Consider the following 9,986-nt stretch of genomic DNA (forward strand, 5'->3'; position numbering starts at 1 on the left):
GCGGCATGCGGGATCTTCCCGGATCGGGGCACGAATCCGTGTCCCCTACATCGGCAGGCAGACTCTCAACCACTGTGCCACCAGGGGAGCCCTACAAGTTTCATAACGTATCCCAACAAAACTATTATAGTAGGAAAGAGAATTAACAAGGATAAGGGTAATTGAGTCATAATGCACAGTCTATGAAATTAAAAATGTTTTTAACCATTAATGTAGCAATGACTTAACGTTTTGAGTATAATAATCCCTCTTATGACACTGAATTCTCCCCATAATATTAGTGATTACAAAAACAAATGCATTAATACAACATATCATTTCTGATAATACACTTACACGTGGCTGTCAACGTTATAAATTGGCATAAGTCATGTACATTCAATGCCATGAAATGTTCACACTCTTTCACCCAACAATTTATCATAAAGAACAAATTCAAAGAGGGAAGAAACACTGCAGTATGATCTAAAATAAGGAAAAATTGGAATCGAGATAAATATCCAAAAAACAAGGCACTCTTAACAATTGTATTGCAACTATCACAGTTGATGTATATTTTGTGACCGTTCAAAATATAGTTTATAAACATCAAAGACATTGAACATATACGATATATCCCTATATTTGAGCGTCTAATGCAGTTTACCAACTGACGCAATAGGTCAAACAATGTTAGACGAAACAAGATGGAACACAAAATGTTCACTGTGATTCAGTGATGTAGCACACTTACGCATGTATGCAAAGATGAGAAAGGTAAGAAGCTTAACTGGAATCACAGTTGTGTTAATTGGTGGCGTTTTAGATGATTTAGCTTTCTTTCTATTTTCTTTCTATTTTTATTTTTGTAATTATAAAAGACTGGACAGAAAGAAAAAATACAGAGCTATTTTCAAGTTCATGTGTTCAGGACAAGAAACATACTAAAGCAAATAGGCATAAAAGATCTGAGGAATTAGTTCATAACCTTGATCCTGGGACTTTATTCTCCATGACATTCAAGCCAATATTTTCTGTAAGATGTGACACAATATCACAGATCACATTACATCAACTGTTACCACTTTTAATCTACTTTTTTATTATATACGTTTACCTAGCATTTAACCAATTTATCTACTGAAGTGAAGTGATTCTGGGAGGGAAGAACTTATGGACTGAGTTGAGTTTTTTCAATGAGTATCTAATGTCAAGTTAGAATGCTATTTTCTCTAAGCTTTGTTCAGGTGGGTTGCCAGAGAGGTGACACGTGAAAAGAAACACCTACGCCAGGTTTAGCTGTACCTCCCAGACCTTATTCTAGTGTTTGCTAGATATTTCCCAAAGCTAAATGAGTAAACAATTCAAAATCTCACATTCCTATAAGATTGTGGATCACTCTGTTTCACAGCCTGGTATGGGACAGAAGCTAGGAAAAGGTGAAAATTAAGTGATGATCAATGTTCCCTACATACTCATATAAAATAGCAAATATTTAAAAAACTTTTTCAGAGACAGAAACCAATGCTCAGGTTCGAAGGGACTGATACTGCATTGTAAAAGCAGCTGTACTTTAGCTGAGATCTCCTCTGCTTTCAAAAGAAGTCTTGGGATATGGGGAGGGGGAAGGGTAAGCTGTGACAAAGTGAGAGAGAAGCATGGACATATATACACTACCAAACGTAAGGTAGATAGCTAGTGGGAAGCAGACGCATAGCACAGGGAGATCAGCTCGGTGCTTTGTGACCACCTAGAGGGGTGGGATAGGGAGGGTGGGAGGGAGACGCAAGAGGGAAGAGATATGGGAACATATGTATATGTATAACTGATTCACTTTGTTATAAAGCAGAAACTAACACGCCATTGTAAAGCAATTATACTCCAATAAAGATGTAAAAAAAAAAAAGCTAGATGCAGAAGGTATTTAGTAAAATCCCATTTTTGGTTAAATAAAAAAAACATGCATTTATATGACTATATATAAAATATTTTTGAGAGGTAATAGAAGAAACTTTACAGTGCATGCCTCTAGGGAGTGAAACTTGGGACTTGTGGGGAAAGTGATACTTTAATTTTTTATTGTATACTATTCTCTACTGTTTGGATTTTTACTATTCGTATGCAATTTTATAATTAAATTAAATCAAGTTGAAAAATTAAAAAAAAAAAAAAAAAGAAGTCTTGGTGGTTGTTCCGTGTCCCCATTTTTCATACATGTGTTATCCCTGGTGACAAATTATGCTGTGCTTTTCTTGAGGCCTACAGATGAGAATTAGGACCAAACCCAAAACAGCTTCTTTCACTTTGGGGCTTCAGCCAAGAAACTAAAGAAAATTAATTCTTTAGTATGTTTTATTTATTTTTTTATTTCTTAAACCATCACAAAAATACAACTACCTTCTCACACTCTGAATCTATCTCTAGAAAAATCGCTCAAAACATCAAGGCTTGTGCTACTTCTATTTTTCCTCTTACTCTTTCAGTGATATTAGATAACGGAGAGTATATGGTCAATATGTCAATGATGTTTTAATAAAATTCTTGATTCATCTGCCAAGAATAAAAAAAGAAGTTTATTGAGAAGGAGTTTGAGACAAAAGGGATTCAGCTTGCTATTGAATAAAAACTTAGATTTTTAAAATACCAAATGAAAACAAACATTTGTGGGAAAGTATGGAATTATGTCCTTCCCCTTGCTGAAATATATAACAAAATTTATTCTGCATAATAATCCCCCAAATTCAGAGATAAATAAAAAAATATTCTCTGCATGCTTACTATATATTTCATGATATTAATAAAAGTTGCTATTTTTTGATATCTAAAAAGTGGTAAAATTTTGCAAATAGGCCATTTTAAAAAACATATTACATAATATTTTTATAATGGCAGGAATTATAGGTATACAAAGATCAGTAAATACATTTCTCCTCGGAACTTAGCATTCAAAGGTAACAGATGATTGACAGGAATCCTAAAGCCTTTGTATTCCACCAGAGGACTCTTTTAACATTACTTTTAATTATCTATGTCTGTAATGACCCAGATATATTTTTCATTGAGGAAGCCATACCTCTGTATGAGTTAAGAATGCATTTCACTGCAATTAAGAAAAAAATCCAACTAACAAGGATACTAACAAGTAAGAAATGTATTTGTCTTCTGTAGCAACAAGTCTGGGAATAGATATTCCACAACTGGTTCAGTGTCTCAGCAATGTCATCAGGACCCCAGGGTCATCCCATCTTTCTGCTCATCTATTTTTAGTATGCAATACATTGTTTTTATTCTTGTCACCTCTTCACCTTGTCACCAAAATGATCTCTGGGGCTAATAATTATAGACAGGAGGAAGAGACAAAGGAAGGGAAAAAGTCCTTCCTCTAGCAAGACGTTTTTTTTTTTCTTCTTTTAATTCCAGAGGGCATGCTCTCCAGGGATTTCTTTCTATATTGCATTGGCCAATGTGCCACATGACCATACTTATAGGCATGAAAGACTGAAAAATGAGTTGTTGTTTTTTAAGCTGGATCATTGCCACCTGTGATACAAACAAAATCATTACAGCATTGATGAGGTAGAAGCAGGAACAGAAATTGTGTAGACAATATTGTACACACAGGAAGTATCTGTCCACTTTACATCAATCCAAGTGATTCTTTCTCTTTTTTACCCCAATAACAAAACAAAAATAAAATACAGATAATATTTCTCTTCTCAATTGATTTTTTTATTATCTTCCAGAACCACTTAAAAGCAGTGAAATACGGCTTCCCTGGTGGCGCAGTGGTTGAGAGTCTGCCTGCCGATGCAGGGGACACGGGTGCGTGCCCCGGTCCGGGAGGATCCCACATGCCGCGGAGCAGCTGGGCCCGTGAGCCATGGCCACTAAGCCTGCGCGTCCGGAGCGTGTGCTCCGCAGCGGGAGAGGCCACGATAGTGAGAGGCCTGCGTGCCGCCAAACTAAATAAATAAATAAAATAAATAAAATAAAAAATAAGAATAAGAATATCAGACTTTCTTATAATGCTAAGCAAGTACAGAGTTATTTCCATTAAGATTATATTGCGACAAAACTTGCATAACTTTGCTTCACCCATTTTGCAACAACCGCACTTGAAATCTACCTCATTAGTCTTAATTTCCTTACCCAGTTGAACTACCTCAAAATGTCATAGCATCTTAGAGACTTTCTAGTAGCTGCTATATCCAGATAGTCCATAGCCCATCATCAAAAGATCATCAGTTCTTTGATTTGTTACATAAAAGTAAAAGGAGAAACAGGATCACCAAGATGAGGAGAGAAAGCATTTTGAAAAATAAAGTCAGTTCTTGGTCCATAATAAATTTAGAAATATAAAAGCATTTAAAAATATGCAAAGACAGGCTGAATAGAAAATAAATATTTCAAACAATGAATATTGAATTCTTCAAATAACTTAATGCTGTTTGTCAAAGGACTTAAATTTTCCAGAAAAAAATAATATTTTTTCTTTCAAAGACAACGAGAATATGTTTATGGGAACTTGATAACTCTTCATATATTTGAGAGACTGACATAAAAGAGAAATAAACTATTTTTTTGGCACCAAGAGCAGCAGGACTGATGGGTAATAAATATAGGAAAGCAGATGCTGGTTCACTCAGGTAAGAACAGTGTTTTCATTGAATTTATTTGGAAATGGAACAAGTTTCCCAAGGACATAATGCATTCACAGTTCTGAGAAGCCCTTTTATATTAGGTGGGATAAAAAATAATAATTTTGCCTAAAATAATGGGAACATGGACAAAACCGGGTAACAGATAAATGAAACAGTGAGAGTAGGGAATATATGATGAATTGGAATTCAGTGTTGAGACTTTGAAGAGTCAGAGAGAAACCATTTCTAACACTTTCTTCGCAGTTTTAACTGAAGGTTAAATTTTGTGGGGATACATTTATTTGCGGGAGAACTTCATTAGAAACACCCAGTATGAAACTTAATGGTTCATCAAGTCTTAACACATTGGAACCTTCTCCAAAATGTTGACTGATTTCACTTGATGTTTGTATAAACTTATTTGACTTCCTCCCATGGGCTCAGTCCATTTCTTTTTCACTCAGGTCCTTGGAGAACAGATGTCATTTTTTTTTTTTTTTTCTGTGAATCCTAGGTCTCTCTCAAAAGCAAGAAATCAAAACTTCTCACAGTCCCTGAATCACAGATTTTATCATTGTTCACTGAAATCTAACAATGATATCCCCTGTCCAATGACTTTGGAATGTTACATCAATTTTCATGAACAATTATTGGGTTCTTTCCATGTCTCTTGCCTTCCCTTTTCTGAGTCTGCAGATCTTCAAGGAGGAGAGTGGCTTGGGGGCTTGGGAATTCCTCTTTCTTTATGAATTCCTCTATCACTTGCCCCAACACCACACTCCCCATCAGCATCACCAGTCACCCAAAGCTGACTAGAATTTCTCAACTGTCTCAATTGATACAAAGGGGTCACTTATCATGTACCTAATCAGTAAGTTTTGCTTGCACTCTTGCCTTAAAAAGCCCCAGTATATCAGTACTTTTCTCCCCCTTTAACATTCATATAAAAGATACCACTGGTATATCTCAAGTAAAATTCAATTTCCCAGTCTCCAATCTGTGCATTTGTTGGAGAGGGGGATTTGGGGAGGGGGATCAAAGGAGAGACAGAGAATGATAAGGAGGAAGAACTTGAATTATGTAATAGATCTTCACTGAAGATGCACAATTTAAGTTAAAAATTGATTTTAAAATTTTTGGATATTAACACAAAATTAGAATGCAGTAGAAACCCTCTTAAATGCCCTCAGTGGAACTTCTGGATTAGTTGGTATTCTCATTTCTCTCTACCATGTACTGCCCATGCCTACACACTATGCATTTGCTGCTGTGACCTCTGCTCCGGGAACTGAGATGCTCGCTTGCCAAGTGCCAGCTGTATTGTTTTCTACACTTATGTACTTTTTATTGTAATTATGGGATTTAATTACTATTAAATATGAATGAGATTTTAAATATTATATAAACTGATGAAATGTGTGAAGAAAAAAAAAAGAACTCCCATTTATATGAAAATCGAATTGAAAGCTTTGTTAAGACTTGATCTTGGTGAGTCTCTAAAAGCCTTGTCAAATTGATGTGGGTGAGAAAACCATAAAAAGTGGAGAGAAAAATCATAAAAAGTAATTAAGCAGATGTGATTTGCACTCAGATTGCTTTGAAAGTTTTTCTTTTTCTAAAATGCTACCTCTAGTTTAGAGAAGTTGAAAAGAGAATGAAATATTATATTATGCAAGCACGATGGCTCAGAACTCTAAGCAGTGTAAGGAAGTTCCAAGAAAAGTCATGGTCCCTAATAAGAGATTAGTCAAGGGATGCCTTTGATGTTGGGTGCTAAACAATTTTTTTTTTTTTAATAATTCCCTCCTCTCACCAATTTCTCTAACAGGCCAAAAATTGTTCCCGCTTTTATCAGATGAGAGAGTTTCTAATTTAATCACAAATCTCTTTGGACAGCCTAGTTCTACTCTGTCTTTGGTCGTTTATAGGAAATTTGAAAGACAAGAACCAGAAGCTTCTCTATGTTTTTCACCTAGATTTCACCAATTGTTGGCATTTGACACTTCGGCTCTCCCAATTTTTTACTCTACATTGTTCACTTCTACTACTTTTACTCTCTACCATTATTTTTATTTATTTGTGGTTATTTGTTTTGGGTAAACCATTTGAGACTAACTTGCAGACATCATGCCCTTTTACTCCTCCCAAATTCAGAAAATTCAGCCTTGACCCCATGCTATAATGTACTTTCCATTTCACTACTACACTTAGGAAAACACTGTTAAATTCAACCAAAATCAATTTAAATAGGGTTTGACAGTGGAGTGACTCAAAACTTGGAAATTAGGGAAAAATGTCAGCCTTCTCAGAGTTAAACTTAGAAATAAACACATAGTAGGTTATAAAAGAAATAGGACGGCACCTAAAGCAGACAAATGTCTTAGAAGAAAGAGTGGACTGTCACCTTATTGAAACCATCGATATGTCCTGGAGAATAAATGCATCACTCAGAAATAAGGGAGGGGCAACTGCTCAGTCATACAAGAGCAAAAGCCAGAGAGATAGAAGAACCTTCCAGCAGTGCTGTTTAAGTATTGTCTAATTAGGTCTAATTAGTGCTCTCTCAAGTGAGGATATGGTTTCTCCAGCATTTTCATCCTTATTGTAGAGTAGGACAAATAAACTAAGCCAGTGAGTATTCAGATCAAATGACAAACTCTGGTTTTGAATTTGATGCTCATCAAAGGGCACAGATTGATGCAACCCTCTGATAAATTGCCTGTTAAACAAAGGGACAAGAACAACGGAAGAGATCTCCATCCTGTCGTCAGATTAAACTTCCTATAGGACTTTTGATAGTGCATTTATTATTTTTTTTAATATAATATCACTTTCTCTTCTCAAAAATCTTCAACAGCTTCCCACCGTTTAAATAAAAATGCCAAATTTTGAGCCAGATGTACTAGGCTGTTCATAGTTTATAGTCTTATCCTACATTTGTGACCTAAATCTTCGATTTGTGACCTAGAGTATCACTATCATCCACTACATGTTCTTTTGTTTGGTCAAATCAGGCCACTCCTGGTTCCCCAAAACATCTTTTCTTTCCCTCTTCCATGCTGGTGGTCAACTCTCCTAAGAATCTGTTTGCAAAACATTCATCTACTTAATATTCATAATGGAGCCTGAGACAAAAGAACAAATCAGTAATACTTTAATTTTAATATTTTGTTCCTCATGGTATTTTTGCTATTAATATTGATTTTGTAAAATATTGTATTAAAATATTACTTATCTTGATTACTGAGATGTTTGGCATCCCCTTAAATTTTGTGCTTGAGGCACAAACCTCACTTCACCCTAGAAGCTTCTTCATGAAAACTTCCTGATTCCCAGAGCTAAACATAAACTTTCTCTTGTCTGAAATTCCAGAGCACTTTGTTTCTCTCTCTTTTATAACTCCTAACATTTCTACTTTTTCTATCACCACTACTAGTTTCTAAGGTCATTGAGGGCAGAAAGCTGGTGGCATCTTTGTTTCACCTTCATCACTTAGCATCTCTCTTACGCAGATTTAATGCTGGAAAACAAAGATAAAAGCAAAACATTTTCATGGCAAATTGAGATTTCACTGTGTGTTCTTTAATTCATTCTCTATTTCTCTTAGGGAAATTCTTGTAAGGGACTCTTTACAAACATAAAGAGTGGCAGACTGTGAGTCATTCATTCACTGGAGAAATACTCACTGGGCATGTACGACATGCCATGTGCGGTTTTGGGTAGAGAGAATCCAGCAGTGAATGTGTCAGATACAGTCCCTGAACTCATGGATGGTGCATTCTAACAGGAGAAAATTCAAGAATGAAGTGTCATTCCTGACTGTGATGAGAGACATGAAAGAGGATGTGCAAGATGTTAAAGAGATCTATGGGAAAATCCTTTAACCCTGAGTGAGTGAGTCTGAACAAAGTTACTCAAGGAAAGTAATACCTGGAACCAGCCTTAGAAAACCTCATGTTTACTCTATCTACTGTGACGACCTCATATATCACGCACTTATTAGGGAATGTCTGGGTAGTTGATTACCTAGTATTGTAAGGGAGCAAAACTTGCCACCCCAAAATGTCTCTTTGGCATGCAGATTATGTCAAGGTGAAAACAATCAAGGCCCAAAAGACTCTAGAAGAAACTTTGACCTTCCTCCCCAACTGCCTAAAAGAATTTAGATAGAGGCCCTGTTCCTAGAATACAGCTATCACTGGAGATACCTGCATTTATTTACCAAAACATTTATTTAGCAAACATTTGCTTTCTACCTCCACGTGAATTGGCTTCCTCCCCTTTGAAGTCCCAAAGCACTACCCCTAACATCTTGCGTCTTTAACTAAAGATGGTATTTAAGGTGAGGGTTTCAGCCATTTTGGTGAGTTACTCAGTTTTCCTGGGTCTCTCCCGTGTATACGTGTTATTAGACTTTTGTTTGATTTTCTCCTATTAATCTGCCTCTTGTCAATTTAATTCTTAGACGAAGCAGAAGAGCCTAAAAGGGTAGAGAAAAATTTCATCTTCCCCAACAGTACCAAATCTACTTCTTCTACAAACTAAGAAGGAATACAGAAAGAGAACCAATACACAAAGAGATATTCTCCCATGCTCTGTATACCTCAACTAACAAAACTACAACACAAGCCATAGAATCTGGATAACTGTAACTGTCCTTTGGCTTTGTTAACAAGAGTTACTCCAAATGTCACTCTTTCCCAATGTAATATTTAAACTCATCCCAGGAGAACCAATCAAGCAACTGACCAATCCTGTGGGTGGGGAAAGGGGAAGCCAAAAGGAAGGCACAGAGAGCAACGAAATTTTTCAAATTGAGAACACCACTGATTATTGGAGACTACATATTTTGTGAACTAAAGTTTTTATTAAAAAAAAAAAGAGATTTCTCCCTCAGATTCAATCGTTTAGCATGACTTACTTATTGTTTAATAATCATGACACGTCAGGAGCTTTTTAAAAAATGCTTTCTTGTCTCCCATAGTGGAAGAAGTCAAGTCCCAGCACCCTCCCCCAGCCATCTCTGGTGAATGAAGCAAGTCATTAAAGAGGAATTTGAATTGAGGAGCTTTTCATGGGATTTTCTGTCAAGACTTCTAAATAGACAGCCAATGAATGGGCCCTTACTTACAAACACAGCCTTGTTGCATGTGGGCTGAGCAAACAGACACCATTGTGTGGACAGGTGGAAAAGAAATATGAATGGACAGTGCAGTTTGCTGCTGTGGAGAATCTCATTATCAACCGACTCTGTGCGTGGCCTCTGTGTCTGGGAGAGCAGCCACCCTTCCACAAACCCTCCGCTTTTCCCACACGCGTCTTAAAAGACCAGCAACAATAGGAGGCACCATCTGAAATTCTTCAGAG

This window comes from Neophocaena asiaeorientalis, unplaced genomic scaffold (genome assembly GCF_003031525.2).
Source record: "Neophocaena asiaeorientalis asiaeorientalis breed wild unplaced genomic scaffold, Neophocaena_asiaeorientalis_V1.1 scaffold688, whole genome shotgun sequence".
NCBI classification, from domain to species: domain Eukaryota; kingdom Metazoa; phylum Chordata; class Mammalia; order Artiodactyla; family Phocoenidae; genus Neophocaena; species Neophocaena asiaeorientalis.